Source organism: Culex quinquefasciatus, chromosome 2 (assembly GCF_015732765.1).
Source record: "Culex quinquefasciatus strain JHB chromosome 2, VPISU_Cqui_1.0_pri_paternal, whole genome shotgun sequence".
In the NCBI taxonomy this organism is placed as follows: domain Eukaryota; kingdom Metazoa; phylum Arthropoda; class Insecta; order Diptera; family Culicidae; genus Culex; species Culex quinquefasciatus.
In genome coordinates, this window is record NC_051862.1 from 54,893,372 (window position 1) to 54,915,069 (window position 21,698).

The following is a 21,698-nucleotide window of genomic DNA, read 5'->3' on the forward strand; positions in this document are numbered from 1 at the left end:
GCCTGGATATCTACCTGAACAACGGGGGTCTGTAAGGTTATATCAACCATCGGTGTAGCTTCAGATAGCTTCAGTGGACCACTATGGACACTCTGCGACATGCTGGATTGTTTTAGATCATCCAGGAACTCCCGGTCATCCAGGAACTCCCGGAAGTCATGGCCTGGATATCTACCTGATCAACGGGGGTCTGTATGGATATATTGACCAACGGTATAGCTTTAGGTAGCTTCAGTGGACCACGATGGTCACTCTGCGGCATGTTGGATTGTTTTGGGCCATCCAGGAACTCCCGGAAGTCATGACCTGGATATCTAATTGATCAAAGGAGGTCTACATGGCTATATTATCCATCGGTATTCCTGCAGGTAGCTTCAGTGGCCCACGATGGACAATTTGTGACATGTTAGATTATGTTGAGACATCCAGGAACTCGTCCTCAAATGCGAATGCTAATTCTAATGGGACATTTATGCGTTGATCAGGAAAATATCCAGGCCAGGACTTCCGGGAGTTCCTGAATGGCCCAAAACAATCCAACATGCCACAGAATGCCCATCGTGGTCCACTGAAGCCATCTGAAGCTATACCGATGGTTAATTCACCCATATAGACCCCCGTTGATCCGGTAGATATCCTGGTCATGACTTCCGGGAGTTCCTGGATGACCCAAAACAATCCAACATGCCACAGAATGTCCATCGTGGTCCACTGAAGCTACCTGAAGCTATACCGATGGATAATATAGTCATATAGACCCCGTTGATCAGGCAGATATCCTGGCCATGACTTCCGGAAGTTCCTGGATGACCCAAAACAATCCAACATGCAACAGGATGTCCATCGTGGTCCACTGAATCTATCTGAAGCTATACCGATGGTTAATTCACCCATATAGACCCCGTTGATCCGGTAGATATCCAGGCCATAACTTCCGGGAGTTCTTGGATGACCTAGTACATTCTAACAGATCACAAGGTAACCATCGTAGGTCACGGAAGCTACCTGCAATTATTACGATGGTGGATACACTGGTACAGACCCTTGTTGAACAGATAGATAATCAGTTCATTACTTCCGGAAGTTCTTGGATAACCCAGAACATCCCAACCTGCTGTAGAATATACAGCGCAGATCACTGAAGCTATTTTGAATAACCTGGAATTACATTATTATTATTAAAAATATATAATACTTTATAAAACTAAAAAAATCTGAAAACTCTTTTTACGCGAGCAATTCAAAATAGCGCGAACTCTTTTTACGCGAAAAATTCAAAATAGCGCGAACTTTTTTTACGCGATTTTTTTTACGCGAGAGCCAAAATTCGCGTAAAAAGAGGTTTGACTGTATAAACAGTGCATTTCAAATCATAATATTTTTTGTATTTCCTTACAATATGATTTTTTAATGTTTTAATATGAATAATAGATGAGTATCGTGCAAGCAGTGGTGATGGGAAGGTGGATTTTTGTGGTGTTCTCTTTGTGCTATGTTCGTGTTCATGTTCGAGTCATGCATGCAGTGGGGGGTCATTGTGGTAATTGAGTCAGTATCGTGTACGAAGCAGGGCCAGGAAGATGGTTTTATGGTTGTGTTCGTTTTGTAATGTATTTGTATCAAAATCTAGCATTGCTTTTTGTGGTGATGGTATGGTTTTGGTGGTGGTGGTGGTGGTGTTAAAAAAAAACAAACGTTCAATTTACTAACATTGAGTCCAAAACCTCCCTACAAACATCTATACCACTAGGTGACGTAGAGATCTCTGCGCATTCTAGATAGATGTTTACTAACATACCTTCCAATCCCCGAGGTTAGCAAGGTACCGGCCAGGAGCCCCTTATCTTACTGGATAGTATTACACGCTCATCTAAAGAGGAAAACATGGTATCTCCCGTGTTGGAATATTGTAACCGGATGAGAGTCTAGTGCTATCATACGTTTAATTACAGTTAAACAGCAAGATAAGCGTTGTGCAGCCATCCGGAATTGTGCGACCTTTATTGCTAATGCTAATGCTAATGCTAATGCTAATATGAATAATAGATGATAGCTATAACTCTTCCAACTCATCCCTAAAATCGGTTCATATTTCACGATTATCTTTACCCAAGCTCAACTCCACCTCGACCGGCATCGCACCATCAATATTCTTCGTTAAAATTTATCCACTCCGTCTGCAACTTATCAATCAGCTCAGCAGTTCATCCCGACGAAGGATAGCCGGGAAAGCCCTCGCCCTCACCTTGCCCCTTCTCACCTGCTCACCGCCTCTCACCATCCCATCACTTACGCACCAGATGACAACGACGACGAATGATGATGAGAGAGCGAAATGAGATCGAGCGATAAACCCGTAATCCGCACGACCTCTCTCCTCTTCGCAAGCAAAACACGCACGTGAGAAAATGCTCACAACTCGTAACGGTGAGTCGTGAGGGGAGTTTTCCCTCACCCGCTCACTTCTCACCGTAGTGAGAGAGCGTGCTTTGCTCGCACTCTGAGAGAGAGAATTGACGCGCGTGCGTGACGCGCCCCGATTTCAGAACCATCTTCGCCGAGCGCGAGAGAGAGAGACGAGAAGGGATGCTGTGTGTGGATGCTGGGAAGCCCGCGTGGTCCAGCGTTGCGAGTGAGAGTTGTGGGCTTTGGTGGGAGCAAAAGGGACGACCACGACGGGTTGTTACTGGCGCGAGCGAACTACTTTCGATTAGTCCCGGACGAGACTTGGTTCAGAACTCCTGTGGCCAGGATCCGTACGGCGCGGTACGAGTGAGGTTTTTTTTGGTGTGAGCCTGCTACAGCTGCTGCTGTTACACACTATTTGGAGTAGGGGTAGTTGTAGTACTCCAGGTGCTACGGAAGAACTGCAAGTTCAGGATTCCGGGGAATTCGGACTTCGAAGAAGTGATTACAGAATGTAAGCTCCAGCGCTGAATTGTGATGAATTTCAGGTGATACAGAAGGAGCTGAGCTGAAGATAGCTGGAAAAAAGCAAAGGAAGCTGCAGGACGGCTACGGCTACGGATGATGAGTTGATGTGATGTGTGCTGAGCCCGGGTGTGGTACATGGGAGGAGTACAGTGTGGGACGTGAAGCTGCTGCTTAGGGTCTCCAGTGAATGTTTAATGTAGTGGAAGCGACGAAAAGGAGAAGTTTGTGCGATCCGTGTGTGGAACCAGTGTGCAGATAAGTGTTGTGAGGATTTAAACCCGCAGAAGGTTCCCAAAGCTGCGAGAGAAACAAGCTGACGAAGCTGAAGCTATAATCAAGCTCAACCCCCTTGTGGATTACCGTACAGGAGAAGGACTCCCTGAAGAACGTCAAGCGGACGGAAACTTGTGTAAGTTCGTAACCTCCCCTTGCGAAACTCGATAAAAATGGATAATTTATGGACGGAGGCTTCAACGCCAAGTCGGTAGTCACCACTAGAAGGTCGGAGATTCTCGCACCTTCTTTACCTTGACCTCGATTTGTTAACCTTTTCTGTTCGAACTCGAACTCGAATGTCTTTTGGCTGGCGATGTGGCTCCTACAGGGGGTAGTCTTCTTTTCGCATGACGGTGGCAGCCAGCATCGGCTGCTGGTTTGTGCGGTTCAATAACTTTTTGAGGGCTCTCTGGAGTGTGTGTGGTAAGGAGAACGGGGAGCTTGCTTTTTTGCAATTTCTCGCTGTACTTGTCAAGGCAAACGGGACGGGAGCCGGGAGCTGCAGGGGTTGTTAAGCTGTTTAGGCAGAATTCATCAATTGATGTTTGAAAACTTCAGCTTTGTATCCAAACATACTGCTTAATGATGTTCTTTATCAGGGAAATTTACGACAACATCTTCAAAGATGAATTTACCATGCGTTTCCATTGAACGACTCGAGCTATTATCGTCACATGGAGACGCACGGTTGTTATGATTTTTGCGGTTCTGGGATTTTTTGTCTCTCAATAATTTTCTGTTTACTGATTGTTTGTCTCGTTATAATTATATTACTCCAATTTGAAATCCTAATTTCCCAAACAAAAATCGTCAATTTTTTCCAAATTTAGTTTCCAAGCATTACATTAAACAGTTTATATGAGTTTATATGGCTTCAACAATCAATTAACAAATCGAAGCATTTTAAAACACACAAAAATAGGTAAATATTTTATAAAGCTTTTTCTAACAAAATATACTCAAAACAGATTCATTATGGTTGTCCAATAGCCAAAAATCTGTATCTGATCGATTTGGTGTCTTGACAAAAAATGTCATATTTTGAGCTGTGGCACAAGTTGACAAAAAATCATATTAGCATTTTTGCCAATTATTTGCACACATTTATTACTTTGTACCATGACCAACCTTTATTATTTATAAAAACATTTATGTGCGAGAGATCAAAAAAAATCTTGTAGATTTGCTGCAAAGATATTGAAAATTGGACCAATAGTTGCTGAGAAACCACGCAGTTTTACAAGCAAAAAACAAAAGGGCTAAATAACAACATCAATCAAAACTAACCAAATTGAGTACCCGCCCTTGTGTTTTCACCCAATCACGAGGAGAGAATGTAGTCATTTCATTTCACTAGTCTTGGTGGTTAATTTATTACCTTTCCATAAATTGGGATACTGTTTGCGGGCCACAAGTGTTGATCCGCTCGCCCAAGTACTGAAAATCTAACAAATTTTCAAGTTCTTTTGCCATTTTTAAAGACTTTTCTTTATGTTTTTTGAAGATTTTCTAAAAGAAAAAAATGCGCTTTTATTACAACACAATGAAAAAAGTTTACCTTGCTGAGAATAGAACCATGGACCTCTTACTTCCAAATCTAGAACGCAAGCACTGCACTAAACCATCAGATAAAAATGGATAGAAATATTTGCGTGAGGTTCCACTAGTCGACGTCACTCAATTCAAGATAAACAAATGAAAAAAGCGTCTTAGTTACCAGTTTCGTTAGAGTGCAAGGGCGAGTGCTATGATTGAAAGCGCAGTGCTATTCGCTAAAATAGCACGCGTGCTAGCCGCGCGCGGTGCCAATGCATGTCTGAATGTAGTGATTTCGTATATTTAGAAACACTAAATTTTCGCTATAATTAAGTGAATTTCACCTGAAAATCCTCAATATTGATCAAAATGTATGTTTTTGATGTCTCTGACAACAATTCCACAACAAATACAGATTTGTTTGATCCTAAAAAAAAATAACTTTTTAATTTCAATTATTGCAGTATCGGATCTGGTCTGGTTTCACAATCTGGACATGCAGGTCCATAATTTACCGGTTCTCGGGACATCCGGGGATTCTGGGTCGAGCAGTTGCAGGATAAAAAGTTAGCATAGGGAGGTTTAGGAGGCATGCCGTACAAAATCTCCATAAACATTATAGCTACACAGAAAACCCGATTTAATCCCACCTGGGGTGAGATAGAGCTTTTCTTACTAAAGAATATAACAATAGTAGAACTTCTTCTTTAAATTCATAACAACGACTTTGTTTATTTATAACGTCAGAAAAAAAGAAAGTCTAATGATGAAAGCAAAGTATTATAAATGATATGCTTTCGAAAAGAAATAAAAAACGCTATTTTCACCAAAAGAATATTTGTAATCGTACATATTCTTAATCAAACAAGAGTTTATGACAAACGCGAGCATAGCAAACTTCCCATGCGTCAGTGACAACGCATACCGCGGTTTTTGGTTTTCTAGCTTCGGTCGAGCCCTTTTGTGTGTTGGTATTTTGGTTCATCGTACCATCGTACCGAACAAAGCTTAGAAAGCTCCTATTGGAATCCAATGAACCCTGTTAAATAAACTTACGACAAATGAAGTCTACATTTAGGCGATTTTAGGAGCGCACGGGAAACAAATTGATTGTAGCCGGATGAATGTCCTATGTCACAAAAGTTTTTGCATAAACATTGGACAGTTATGCAAAAACGCATAGGGCAAAAGAAAACGAAAAGCTACGATATCTTACACGTTGTAGGAAACATCGGTAGACAAGCTACTACAAAACGAGTATAAGTCGAGCCACAAAATAGATGCGCCAGCATTCTCGCGCCAGTATTCGAAGCTCAACTTGACAACTTGTCGACTTGGCGACGAAGCGTCAAAAATCGATGCAGTGTGATTTTTTGACGATTTTTCCGATTAAAATTCATGCTGAATCGACATATTTACGAAGATGAAAATGACGTCCAGCCTTAAAGTAAAACCTATACCTTTCTTTAGTAAGAAAGGCAAAAAGTAAATCGCTCTAAAAATTGATCCGGATTGCCGATAGATGTCAAATTTGTTTCAGATGCTCACTCATGGTCTGTACTATGAATGTAGAAAAAAATTTCGGATAAAATCGGAAATAAAAAGTGTTGGCGAAGGTCACAAGGTGGGCTTTTACCTTTTTTTAGGGATTTTTTTTCTTTTGGTAAGTTAATCAAACGGCTCTAACTCCAGAACCAGATTATGGATTTGGATGAAAATTTGGGAGGTTGTAGAGCTCGAAAAATGCAATTTTTGAGATAAATAAAAGATATGAAAATGACAAATTTTGACCATATTTTCATTTGAAAACTGTGTATTTTGTTGAAAAGTCTGGCCGCATCCGAAAACAGATGGATATTTCGAAATTCGGTCTCAAAATGACCCTTGTTCAGCACACCAGCTTTCAAATGCACTTTTAACAATCAAAATCGAAAATAGGGGAGCCGAGGATTACGTGACACAAAATTTGGCAAAAAATTTTCCACACACGGACATCACTCGAACTCCACGGATTTTATTTTCTCAAAATTCGAGGGTTGGAGATAGACGAGTTCTGTCAAGGTGAATCGATAGAGCGTCGAAAATCGATGCAGTGTGATTTTTTGACGATTTTTCCTATTAAAATTCATGCTGAATCGACATATTTACGAAGATGAAAATGACGTCCAGCCTTAAAGTAAAACCTATACCTTTCTTTAGTAAGAAAGGCAAAAAATATGTAAATTTACACAGCACGTAATTACTGTTTTTTATGTAAACTCGCTCAATGTAATGTTGAAATATGATGTATAGAGTTAAAAGTCATGGAAATTACTCCAATGTAAATCAAATAAATAACGTTTCACAAACTCCCTTAGGCTTTTTTTTTTTAATTTGCGAAAATGTCATTTTGGGCACCCTTGGGCTTCCTGAGGCGGCGCTTTATCTTTTTCAAGAAGGCGCAGCACAAATCGGCAACTTGGCAAATTTGCAAAATGCAAAGTTTTTCTTGGGCCCCGCTAAGAGCGCCAAATGGTTTAAGGAGGGCGACATTTTTGTTAAAGAACTTGTTAGTCGACGACTAACCTCGACTAACCTACAGCTCAGCCCTGTTCACAATGATAAAATAGTTTTTCAACCACTTTCTTCCTTAAAAACCCGAAAAAAATACAAAACACAAAAGGGCGAATCGGTTGTTTACTTCTGCTTTGTGGCGTTATCTGACGGGCGATACCGTTGTTTTGGTTAGGTGGGGGCGAATACGGTGGGGCGAAAATGTAGGCACGCTTTTCAAAAGAGCGTAATTTCTTTTTCTCAATTTTTAATAGCAAAAATACCTCAATTAATTTCAAATTTCTCTGTATGGTGAAATTTTTGCTATTTTCTATTACGTTTTGACAAAATTTATGGTTTTCATGCATTTTTGTAGAAATAAGAATTGATCAAAATTGCAAAATATTGAATGTTGATTTTCTCGAAAAGGCAGAATTGTGGGTTTCGCCCTTTTGAAATGTTGTTACTGAACTTATAAGCAACATCTGGTAAAAAATGAAACTGTCGCGAAATTTTCCTATCTTTGGAATAAAAATATGTTCTGAATTTTAAAATCAACTCTAATATTTACAAGTTTTTTTTAAGTGTGTTGGGGCAAAAAGTATCACAAAATACTTAAGATATGAATGCATTTTTTTCTGCTAAAATGCAGTAAAATTCAAAACAAAGTTTGTTTTATCAAATTTCCATCGTTATTTGATCAAAAACTTTATTATTAAGTTTTTAACTGGTAATGTACGAAGAAGCAACTAATCCATATCCAAAAAAAACCACTTTCTATTTTCAAAAAATCACATGCTGTTAATGAACACCTCCCATTTTTTGGTGTGAGACATAGGCTCTTTGGTCTAGACACCGTCAAAACTGCATTTTAAAGTTTCGTTTGACCGTTTCAAATGTTAAGCTAGATTTTCGGTTTTCAATTTCTTTCATTTAATTACCTTTCATTTGCGTCCAAGATAGCAAAAATCGATTTTTTTGGAAAATGTGATTTTTGCGAAAAATTACGAGAATGACTATTTTTGGTACCACTGGCACTGTGTAGGTCACCCTAATAGCCAAACAAAAAAAAAAATATGGGTCTAATTATTTTGGTCAAGAAACTCCCAGAAAATGTTTGAGTCCGATCGGAGAACTTTTTTTCGGTTTATGCTCATTTCAAATGGAATTGCTGAATATTTAGGGTTTCATAGATCGAGTTATATACAAATTAAGGTTATGATAAAGTAGTTCAAATGCTATGTATAAAAATGTGTTTTCTTGTTTATCCAGATGTTAGATAAGTAGCAAGAAATTGAATAAAATACCATCATGTTACACATCGTAGGAAAGGTAATAGAGGAGAAAAGCAACTCGCGACAAAATTTTGAGGCTAGGAATTTTGACAGGTATGATTTTCATAAAGTATTCGCCTCCTTTTCTCTCCCACAGAAAACCTGGGAACGAGGTAGCTGTCGAACTAGGCCAAAATATTAAGGTCACTCACAAAATGAACTTTGAGTGATTTGAGTTCATTTCTGACGTCATGATTTTCTCCTCTATAAAGGAGAAAAGCTCGGAACTTAACCTCAAAGGTAAACAACCGAATGAACTTTTTTGACAGGTGTCAGTTTCGGCACTTAGCAATTAAAATTATAATTTTGTTCCGGATGTTCCGTTTCGCATGGACACAAACACTCCTGGTCAAGGGGCAAGGACACGGCCACGGGAATGGCCAGGAACAGACACCTACACGGCCAGAGACACGAAAACAGCCAGAAGCACGGGCACGAACACGGGCAGGAGTCCGGACAAGGACACGGCCTAGAGCACGGCCACGGGAACGACCAGGAACAGGCAACTACGTGGTCAGGTGCATGTACACGAACACGGCCAGAAGCACGGACAAGCACACGGGAACTTATACGAAAAAAAAACTCGGATTATGACGTTTCGCGTAATCGGAAGCAAATTCAAATTCAAAAAATGCTAGGTCCCGATTTAACACCTGTCAAACCACTCAAATGGCACTCACAAAATGAATACTGAGTTCTTTGAGTTCATTTGCTACGTCACGGTTTTCTTGCCTATAGAGGAGAAAAGCAACTCACGACAAAATGTTGAGGCTAAGAATTTTGACAGGTATGATTTTCATAAAGTATTCGCCTCCTTTCCTCTCCCACAGAAAACTGCGGACAATGTAGCTGTCAAACTAGGCCAAAATGTTAAAGTCACTCACAAAATGAACTTTGAGTGATTTGAGTTCATTTCTGACGTCACAATTTTCTCCTCTATAGAGGATGATGATTTTCTCCTCTATAGAGGAGAAAATCGTGACGTCAGAAATGAACTCAAATCACTCAAAGTTCATTTTGTGAGTGACCTTAACATTTTGGCCTAGTTTGACAGCTACCTCGTTCCCAGGTTTTCTGTGGGAGAGAAAAGGAGGCGAATACTTTATGAAAATCATACCTGTCAAAATTCCTAGCCTCAAAATTTTGTCGCGAGTTGCTTTTCTCCTCTATTGAAAGACCTTTCCAACGATTCTAAAAGTTTCTAGAACTGGCAACAATGTCTCTATTTATGACCACTTAAGCAATTTATATGTTTTTTTTTGAAGCCGGATTACACTTTTGTAATATAAACAATGTCCATCATCCGTCCTTTCGATGGATAGGTAATTGCAACCATTCCAAACGAGACAGCCCTGTTTAATTTATGATGTACTTTCCAAAGAATGAATAATTTTGATGAATGCTATTTCGGATCAATTTTTAGTAAGTAGTGAGGAAGGCATCATACACTTAGGTGGATGAAGTTAGTTTCAATTCATTTGGTCAGAGTCAAGTGACGTAAACTTCAAAGCATATGTGCAATGGTTTGATTTTTAAAAATATTATTGAGCAAGATGGCATTCAAAATTTACTGTTGAATATTTTTTGACAGACTGATTTTGTTATTTTAGACCGTTGAAAATATATTTTGAATATTATGTCCAGGAACTGTGACTAGGATCAAAATAATAATAATAATGTATGAGCCAAAGTTTCAGCATGTTCAAAAGATAGTTTCAAAATGACTTATAAATTGATACGAGTGTATTTAATTAGCTTGTGGTTTGGTTGAGCGTTTTAGCAGAATGCATTACTGTGAATACAAAGAGACGAGTTGTTCCTTTTAATTCCGCTATATATTTTAATATCTTGACAGATACGTATTTCGTCTACTACTTGCAGACTTCATCAGTGTTCTGTTCTCGACTGAAGGTTCATCGCTGGTGTATCCATATTTGTAGTTACTGTAGGTACTACCTCCTCGTTCTTCTTTTGTGCCTGTATAGGTAACAGCTTAAACAGCCACGTTGAGCCGTTACCTGAATCCTTGTTGAGTAAACGTTTGTTGCCTGCCTTGAAGATTTCCAAACTTTCAGCGACAGCCAGCTTCGATGGGTTAGTGATGTGTCTTAAGATGACCGCGTCGCTAGCTGTGATGTTATGTTTTTCCTCGATGATGTGTTCTGTCAAAAATCTATGTTTCTATAGCTGTCAAAAATCTATAGCTGTCAAAAATCTATGTTTGTTTTAAATAAGAGTTTGGACCAAAAACCGGTTAATTTGAGTAAACCACAACAACACACAGATTTTAAAAATCTACATGGCTTGTGACACCCGTGGTTTCAAACAATCAACATTTCGTCGCCAATGCCTCACCTTTTGAGCTTCACAGATCCCCAAAATTCGATTTTAATCCTGAGATATTCAACGAAATCCGGAAAACTTCGTGCATTTTTGTCACTTTGCATATGAAAGTACTTTCAATCTTGTCGTGCTATCTTGTCACTCCTTGAAAACTGATGTAATTGCGCCAATTGATCAAAGGGATTTCAGGCCAGAACGCGTTTGACGCACGTACAAGTTAGACTACCGTAAACATGTGTAATTATAACTCGGGACTCCAGCAGCCAACTTCAACCAAACTTCGTGACAATGCACATAATGGTCAGCCAAACAAAACGTGTTTGTTATTGTTTACATTGCGTGCTTTCGTTTTTGTTTATTCAAGTTCAAACATTAAAACGCGTGTTTCTCGAAACGTTGAAATGGCGGGTGCGACAAGATAGCACGACGACGTCGATTTATAATTGATTAGTGAAAATATGAAAAGTTTACAAACAGTTTGGACATAATCCTGACCCAGTTCCCAGCACCGATAACATCTAGCCCCTTGGCTTTGGTCACCCCTGCCGCATTCTGCCCTAGACCTGTTTGTGCCGCCGCCCGGAATACGGGCCAACGCAATGAAATGGGACTTTTTTTTTCTTCTCATCTACGTAACTGCGTGTTGGTGTGTGCGTGGATGCCAATTCATTCGCAATATTTGCACGCACACACTAACACAAAGGCACACCGTGGGAAGCTCTTTGGTGTGTTATCAATTACAGACTCCGATTTTGATGAGGGGACAGACGGAGGAGTAGGAGGGAAAAAGACTCCCACTCATAAATGCTAGCCCCTCGTCGCATCCTCGAGACACTGACCATCAGGTGGAGTCGGATCTTAAGGGTTCACCTTAAGGTCATTTTGAGGATTTCTTTTGCAGAAGAATAAATATAAGTTTTCATTACATTATAGTGACCAAAACTACTACTTCGAAATTGATTGATAGGGAAAACCTCCCAAAAAGCTGAAAAATTGTTTAAGGGGAGTCTTGAGGCAAGTGATGAGGAAATTCCACGTCCGGCAATGACTGATGATTTTTCCATGAAAACACGGGGATTCACGAGTGTTGTTGTTACTGTTTGTGCCCGTGTTATCATGTCCCTATATTTTGGGAAAGAGGGAGCACGAGAGAGAAAATCCGATTACTCGGGCCCAAGGAGGCTGTGAGAAAAAATCAACAACAAAAGAGACCGCGTGAGACGCGCACACGCTTCTCACCGCCATCTCATCGCTCACGGTGGGTGAGATAATCTCGGCAGGATAACAAAAGCCTGCGAGTGAGAGAGCGAACGAGGGTTTCCCCAAACTGACAGATTTCTCCCCAAATTTTGACAGCTATGCGAGATGGGAGAGCGAGGGGGGGGGGGAATCGGTTCGCAAATGAAAATTTGTTTTCCTCGTGAAAAGCGAAGGGTGAAGAAGGGTGGTGAAGCGGGGGACAACAAAAATGAATTTTTGATAAATGGAAAATAGATGGAACAGATTCTTTTATGAGTTGGAATTTTTAAAGGTTGTCTTCGCACCGGATCACGCGAGATGACCTTGGTATTGTGGTGAGAAAGACATCATTTAGATAAAAGTTACAGAAAGAGGGAAATGTCATGGTTTGATGTTTTGGCTATTGTTTGGGTTGCTTCCGGAATTGGGAAGTATTTTTCAAAGTGATTAAAATTGGCGTGAGATGGAGAAAGGTCGAGCGAAAGTTATCGGATAGCATGTACCGTAAACTGGGGTGACTTTGATAGCCCGGGGTGACTTTGATAGGTTTTTGAAATGCTCGTCAAATTAATATATAAACATTTTTGAGAATTTTGAGTATGTAAGCATTAAGGGATAGCTTATTATCGAACATATATGCAAAAATGAGACCGTTACATTGGTTGTATCAAAATTAGTAGCCAAATCAAATTTCTATCAATGTCACCCCGGGCTATCAAAGTCACCCCAGTTTACGGTACTCAAATTTGAAGAGAATTTTAATGATATTTCAGATCAGTACTTATGGAATTTGAAAGTGAACGTTTTTTGGTACAATTATGCGATTTAAATAAATTAATGATTCAAACAATTAGTTATTTTAAATAAAGCCATTACAATACTAAACTTTACGATAATCATTTTTTGTTTAGTTGATTGATTGATTGGATATTCAAACCTAGTTTATTAGCCTAAAGTAACAATACATCAAAAGGTAACAAATAGTTTATTTTCATTCAAAATGAAAGCTTTTGACTGGATTCAAAGGAACTATTTGAAAAACAGCTTTCGTTGCAGATATTTTTTGAAGTTTAACAGGGGGATTTCGAAAAGAGCCGACAAACAAGGGCGTATTTTTTTTCAAAAACCTTCTCAATTTTAATAGAAATAGACAATGTTAATCACCTGAAAACAATTTAAAATTCATTTTCCTGCAAAATTCTTCATTTTTATTTAAATTGAATCTGTTCTGATGTGTTATTAAATGTTTATTTATATTTTTTTGCCGCTCCGTCGTAAAACTAGGTACCGTAAAACGGGGTGACTTTGATAGGTTTGCGATTTTTCCGCAAAATGAAGAGTACAATTAAAATACGTACGGAATTGTTGACAATCATACTGACCGTGGTAGAGAAGTGTTCAAAGTACCTCAAAAAAAAAAAACTTTTCGTTAAATTTTGATAATTTTAAAAGGTTAGCTAACTATAGTTAAGAAAATGTTGAAGAAAGTCATTGATTTAAACATCTCAAAGTGTCGTGATTTTCTCAATGAACATGATTTTGAATCGGAAAACGGAATGTATTTTCGGATTCTTTGGACAATTTTCCATTAGGAGAAGGTTAAATAAGTTTGCAAATAATAAATAAAATGTGTTTTTGAAACACAATTGAAAAAATATCCAAATTCTTAGGTAATTTCAGTTGAACAAATTTCATTTTAAATTAGAAAACTTGTGATTCGAGCTTCGAATTCAGTGTAAAATGCAATATAAATCGAAAATTTTATAAACAAAACTAGTTTTAACAACTTTCAGGCGAAATTCCGACTTTTTAACCTGAAATTTATAAGTTTTTTGTTAAAAAGCTTATAAACATAGTTAGGCCGATGCAAATATTTAAAAAAGTTTTTGTCCCTCGGCCCTGGCCGAGGTCAAGGGGGGGGCAAAAAAATAAAAAAAAGTATAAAAATTTAAATAACAAGCCATAGTCTACACATTTAAATGAAAAATGTGTTTTAAAATGCATTTTACACTTGTTCAGTTGTTTTGCAATCATTAGTTTTCAAAAAATCTAAGATCTGACAAAAACAAAAATTGTATCGAAAAAAAAGATTTTGCATCGAAAATTTGCAAAAAATCTTAAGATTTTTTAATAAACCCAAACATGCTAAAAATGATTTAAAACGCAGAAGAATGTATTTTAATTTGATTTCAGCTGGTTGCACTTGAATTTTCATTGAAATTTTGAAGTTTATTGTAAAAATATTTTTTTTGCCCCCTGATTTTTCGGGCCAATTTTGAAGGGGGGGGTGACAAAAACTTTTAAAAATATTTGTACCAGCCTTAACTATAAATAAAAACATTGATTTTTTCTTAAAAACTATAACAGCTACTTTAGTGATGGTACATTTAACGTACAAATAAAGTTTGAACATCTCAAATATGATTTTAACAAGAAAAACTATGACTATAAAAGTCACCCCGGAAATTAAACTAAGAATTTTTAACGTAAATTTTTTTTTTGTGTGGCCTGCCCCAGTACATGTTTAAAAAAAAATAATCTTGAGAAAAACCTTACCTGCTGGAAAATATTTCAAAAACAAATTGAAATCGTATCAAAGTCACCCTGGTTTACGGTACATACATTTCCTATCATTCTCGAAAGACTAAAAAGTCTTTTTTTTTTCTACCAAAAATAACAGAATCGAATCGTAACCCTTTTCAAAACAAATGCTGAAAAGTTCTACTTTTCAGCACTGAGACGGATGCTGAAAAGTTGAATTTTTCAGTACTTGTTTGGAAAAGTAATACTTTGTAACATATTTTTTTTTGATTTAAGCAATTAATTGACTCGTCGTATTTATCCAACTCGGTGAAACATAAATGTACGACTCGAAATCTTGTTTTTGCAACTTGTTGCATAAGCTACAATTTGGTTTTGCCCAGCATCCTTCGAATACGGCTACAGTTGGGTGACATTAACTTCAAAAATTAGTTTATGCAACAAGTTGCAAAATGTTGTTTTTTTTCAACACGAAAACGAGTGCGAAGCGGCGAACTTTTTAGCACTAATAACTGTAAATTTCGGTTACATTACTATAGAATGTCAGGAAAGGAAGTATTTTCAAAACGGAATTGCAAAAGAAATATTTATGGTTATTTTACAAACATTTAAGGCAATTTGCATAGTACGATTTGTTTGTATTTGGACTCTGATAGCCAAAGTTCTTTTGAAATTTAGTCTCTTATAAAATCAATAAATTAATTGTTAAAAGGATTTATTTTTGGATAGTTTTAATCGCATGAAAAAAGAAAAGAAAAGGGTTTCAATAAATTAAAAAAAAAACAGATTAATAGATTTAGAATTTAAAGGTAAAAAATGCTTTGAAGTCGTTAAAGCCTCAAATATGTTGCTATCGATCGTTTGAACAACTGAACTCTTTCAATGCTTCAAATTACAAATTTTTACCGACCAGAGGCGACTGGGAAAACGCTTAGAACATAAACATTAGGAATTTTCAAATTTGAGTACCTTGAAATTAAAATTACTTTTCAAACGGAATATTCTATCAAAATCAACTCGAAATAATCTTATTGAAAATTAGCTAAATCACGTAAATTTGATTTTGTTTGTGTGATGAAATTTTTATTTTTTAAACAAAATAATAGCAAGGGAGTTTAAAAGGTGTAAATAATTTTTTACTATACATTTTTGAAACCTTGCCTTGGCTTGAAATTTTAATTTTTTTTATTATTTGCATCATTTTTATATTATTTTTATTATTTTGCTTAAAAAAGAATTTACAAAGCAGATTCAAACAATTTTGGAATTAATATGATTTTTTTTTTGTTATTTGCATGTATTTTTTTCAGAAGAATACAAAGTCTTATTTGGAATTTCAGATTCCACAATTTAAAAGAAACATTTCTCCGCATCGATTCAGTCTAAGCTTTCTCGGTTTTATATGAATCTGAATTAATTAACCTTAACAAATAGAGTCTGATAAAAGTGATGAACTCTTGAGGAGGCCAAATGAATGCTCAATAATCTGGGTGGTCTTAGCACCAATTAGCCATTATGTTTTTTGTGTTTGTTTTTTGAATTATATATAAGCTGGGAATATCATGCATTTTTATAACATTCATGTTTCATCCTGCTAACGAAAATAAGGCCAAATTCGTTTTAAAAATAATAAAGAAGCTAATTAGCTTTAACTATTTGTAAATCTTTGTGGTATGAAGCATTGTCAGGAAAATTTAACTGTTACTGATTTATGTAAAATTGTTTTTTTTTCCTTTGTAGTTTGATTTTTAATAGCCTCAAGCAACAATTGCACCCTGAAGACAAGCCCCATTTCCTAATGTACTACACCCTCTTTTTCCAATTTGCATGGTAATAGTTCCAAGTTCTCTTGCACAAACCACATTGGCACACTCCGTAAACATTATGTAAACTGTCCCTAATTACCATGTGCCAAGTTAAGAACGATCAACCCCTTTTTCGCAGAGACCTCTCTACCCAAAAGGCAAAGGGAAAAATCAATATCTCTCTCTCTCTGTAGTTCAAGTTCCACAAGTGTCAGCCGCGTGCTGTGCTGAACGGGCTGGTTGTACTTTTAGTAACGACCTTATATTAGCGATTCGTATGCAGCCAGGTACCTTGAACAAGCCACAATGAAAACCTCGAAGGAAACATCTCTCAAAGACACGGGACACGATTTTCTCCAGTCAGTTATGGCCAACAACGAGCAAATAGACAAGTTATGATGATGTCTTCGAGTTGAGATAACGAGCATCTGACTGAGTGGAGCAAAAAGTGGGGCTAGGGTAGGTGGACCTAACATAATATTAATATTGATTTCCTCAAAACTTTGAAATAGCTTTATCGAAATTAAAAAAAATCCATATTTCTGATTAAATCTAAGTATTCAAAAAAATAAATGATTAAACCCCGCTCAAAAAAAGGGTCACCCACCCCCAGCTGGATGCTCCTTTCCTCTTCAGAGATTTTTTTTGTACACTTTCATGCTCAACGAGTGGATACGAAAGTGGCTTCCTGTACTTTTGTAACAGTTTTTTTTTCTCGTCCTGCCGTTGTTGTCCTTTTGCCTCTCACTCTCACTGGCTGAGTCCGTCGAGAGTTGCAGGAAGGCGCGCGCGAGCCCGTGGCCAGTTTCCGGCCGGGCTCAGCCAGCCAGCCAGCCAACCAGCGTTGCCTTTTCCCGCAGGCAATTGTTTGACACAGCAAATTGGACCCTATTGTTCGGGTCGAAGCTTGGTTGGTTTGGTCGGCGAAACTGCTTTTTCTCAGCCGCCGCGCGGTGCCATGTTTTGTCTTGTAATGGATGGAAAAGTTTCGGCTATCGTTTCTTTGCTCTTGATTTTAAGAGGGGTTGTTATCTGTTTGTAAGAGAACAGAAAAAAAAACAAATACGATTTGAAAGCTGGTCATAGTTCTGAGATTTAATTTAATTTATTTTCACCTTTACTTTTGTTATGATTTTAGGTTTTTTAGTGAGCAAACCATACACAATAATTCCCCTTATAAAATAAATAATGCTATCCAACTCCAGTAAAGTCTTTTACAACACACAAATTATCATTTTGCGCAAAAATAATCTATATCTACATAAGTATAATCTGACGTTGAAGATTTAAAGGTTTCAATGAGCAGAAATCGCGAAGCTACTAGAGCTTTTTCATTATTTATGTAAAATATCTGTGATAATTTACATAAATAAGGAGAGAAAAGTGCAGGAAACGCAGGAAATTTAGAAATGACTGACAAAATCAAAATCAAAACATGTTCATTTTTGAACATAAAAAAAAAACAAATTCATTGAACAAGATCACATTTTTTGCCTTCCTCACCGAGGTAAGGCTATAATCCTGCTCGAAAAATGAACTTTTCATTAAAAGTGCGTAGACCCACCTTCAAGTATACATATCGGTTTAGAGTCCTATAGATCGAGTTTTATACAAATTAAAGATTCAATAAGTAGTTCAAAAGTTATGCATAAAAATGTGTTTACGCATGTATCCGGATGTTAGATGAATGACCACAAATTGATTCTAATACCATACACACATACACATCGTTGGATAGGTAAATGAAAACACTTTCCAACAAGTCCAAAACATTGAAGATCTGGCAACCCTGTCTTAAGTTATGACCACTTAACGTGAAGACTTCCATCATTGTCATGATTTTTCGTTCAAAGATATAAATTTTCGCATCGCTTTCAATATTTTGACAAAATTCCTTCAACAAGTTGTTTAGAATAGTGCCCTACACATGCTGATTCCTTTTGGTAACGATTATCCCATTCCTTGTAAAGTTATGGAAATCTTCATTAATCAATGAATGCCAACTAAGACGTCAATTACTGTGCCACAAAATTATATAAATTTTGAAGCACAATTGATTTAGATCAAAAAATCTTTCAGTGGCTTCGAGAAGGCAACAACCGGCACATGCTGATTCCTTTTGGTGCTGAAATTCGTTGAATTGAATTTAATACAGAATATTTTATAGTGATGATCAATTTTCTTCGAAAATAATCAACGGCTTCACCTTAAGTGATATTTATGTACTTTTTGAAGGCCGGATCGCACTTAAATGTATGTAAACTGTGTCCTGATCTATCATCCGACCCATCGTTAGGTAATCGAAAGACTTTTCAAAAGAGTCCAAAACAATAAAGATCTGGCAACCCTGTCTCAAGTTATGAACACTAAAGTTATATTTAAGTTATTATTTTTAAAGCCGGATCTCCCTTATTTTTGTAAACCCATCCCGGAACCATCAAGCAACCTTTTATTGGGATGTCAATCAAGAGACCTTCCAAAAGAGTCTGAATCTGGTAACCTTGTTTAATTATGGCGTGCTTTCGAAAGAATTAAATAATAATTCAGATAAAAAACATTACCAGATCAATTTTAAGAAAGTAGTGAGGAAGGCATCAACCACATAGATGGATTAGATTAGTTTTTTTGTTGTTCCTGTTTGTTTAAAAAATAATTGTTAATGGAAAAGAGTACAAAAATGTGTTTTCTCCCTGCATATTTTCACAAAAACAGAGTACATTTTATAAACAGACCAATTAAAAATATTTTAATGAGTTTATTGATATTTTGCATATTTTTTACGTTAGTATAACTGTAAAAATGTATTGAGCATTTTTAAATACTTTTCACTAAAAAAATCAAAAACATTATTCAGATCCAAAATTCTAAGTGGCAAATAAAAAATTATACTTTTCTTAGATATAACATGCACAAATTTACCTGAAAAAATGTGTAAATTCGTCATATTTTCGGTGAGATCAACTATGTAACCTAACTTTAGGTAATATTATTCACACCAGCTATTTTTTCCATATTTAACAGAATTATTGATGTCGAATTAATAAAAAATTTGTTAAATTGTTGTTTCAAATGCTCCTATATTATTAGTTTAAAATAAAAAAAGTATTCGAATCTAAGGATTATTTTCAATAAAGCAGACAGCAGATAGCAACAAAATTTATTTGAGTGTATGGCATTTTTATCAAATTTGAATTCTGTGGTCTAAAAATTCATATTTTTGATCAATATTTTAATGCTAAATTATTAAAACGAATTTATATTTTATTCAACTAGCTTTTCAATAAGTTGCGAAATTTCCTTGAGAAATGAGCACAAAAACTTTTCAAAAAACAAAAAACACAGAAAACTCTTATTTGCTCTGCAGATTTATCATCAACAAATCTGCTACAATAACCTCAGTGTAACACGATTAATCCCAACATTAACAACATTCCGTCAGAGTGGTTGGTGGTCGCGTGACCTTCATATTTTTGATGCCATCTGTCCGTCTGTCTATTGTTTGCCCTCTCACTCACTCTCGCTCTCTCTTTCTCTCTCGAGGTCTTTTTCGGTTTGAAGTGGCTGACAAGGGATAAGTGCGGAGGGGGCTTTTTTTCCTCTCCTTTTTATATGACATAACAGATGATGCTACTTGAAGATAATGCGAGCACAGAACCATTTTTCCGCTGTTGCTCGCTCTCCAGAGATTTTTGCACACACACAAACATATACGATTGTACAAAACCAACTTACACACATACAAAACCAACGCATCCGCCGCCATCGAGTACTACTAATGTTGAGGCATTGCCAAGAAAAGGGAACGAGCAATAAAGAAGAAGAACATTCATGAAAAAAAAAAAAACGAGAAATTGTTGTGTTTTGTGCAAGTCGAGCCGAGAGCTTGAAGCTCTTTTCTTTGCCGCGGTGGCTGATTTCGAAAGGCTTCCGAAGTGCTTTCACGGCTCGTTGGCTTCGATTTGGAATGATGTTCCCGGGGTCGTGTTTTGGACCCCAGTCCGGAATTATTTTCGATTTTGTCATCGGGGGCGTGGTGGAAAGGGAAGACTTTCTTAATTTTGTGTTTTTGCCTTCCTCACTGAGGTAAGGCTATAATCCTGCTCTAAAATTGAACTTTTTATTTAAAGCTCGAAAACCCACCATGATGTATACATATCGACTCAGAATCGAAAACTGAACAAATGTCTGTGTGTATGTGTGTGTGTATGTGTGTGTGTATGTGTGTGTGTATGTGTGTGTGTATGTGACCAATAATGTCACGCAGTTTTCTCAGCACTGGCTGAACCGATTTTGACCAAACCAGTTGCATTCGACTTGGTTTAGGGTCCCATACGGTGCTATTGAATTGTTTGAAGTTTCGATAAGTAGTTCAAAAGTTATGTATAAAAATGAATTTTCGCATATTTTTGGAAGTTGAATAAATGGCAGTAAACTGAACCAAACATCATCATTATGTACATCGTTGAATAGGTAATTGAAAGACCTTTCCAACGAGTCCACAACATTGAAGATCTGGCAACCCTGTCTCGAGTTCTGACCACTTTAGTGATATTTATGTACTTTTTTGTAGCCGGATCTCACTTAAATGTATGTAAACAATGTCCGGATCCATCATCCGACCCATCGTTGGTTAGGTAATCGAAAGACCTTTCCAACGAGTCCAAAACATTGAAGATCTGGCAACCCTGTCTCGAGTTCTGACCACTTTAGTGATATTTATGTACTTTTTTGCAGCCGGATCTCACTTAAATGTATGTAAACAATGTCCGGATCCATCATCCGACCCATCGTTGGTTAGGTAATCGAAAGACCTTTCCAACGAGTCTAAAACATTGAAGATCTGGCAACCCTGTCTCGAGTTCTGACCACTTTAGTGATATTTATGTACTTTTTTGCAGCCGGATCTCACTTAAATGTATGTAAACAATGTCCGGATCCATCATCCGACCCATCGTTGGTTAGGTAATCGAAAGACCTTTCCAACGAGTCTAAAACATTGAAGATCTGGCAACCCTGTCTCGAGTTCTGACCACTTTAGTGATATTTATGTACTTTTTTGTAGCCGGATCTCACTTAAATGTATGTAAACAATGTCCGGATCCACCATCCAACCCAGCGTTTGTAGGTAATCAAAAGACCTATCCAACGAGTCTAAATG

At 37.2% G+C, this 21,698-nt stretch overlaps 1 protein-coding gene across 2 annotated transcripts in view; it reads left to right on the forward strand.

Moving 5' to 3' along the window:
• Positions 1 to 2,725: 2,725 nt before the first annotated feature.
• LOC6040287 (muscarinic acetylcholine receptor DM1) overlaps positions 2,726 to 21,698 on the forward strand; it is a 205,593-nt gene continuing 186,620 nt past the window's right edge. For both annotated transcript variants that reach the window (XM_038255988.1, XM_038255989.1), the window contains exon 1: positions 2,726 to 3,343. The gene's annotated coding sequence lies outside the window, so the exon portion shown is untranslated. The remainder of the gene's footprint in view (positions 3,344 to 21,698) is intronic.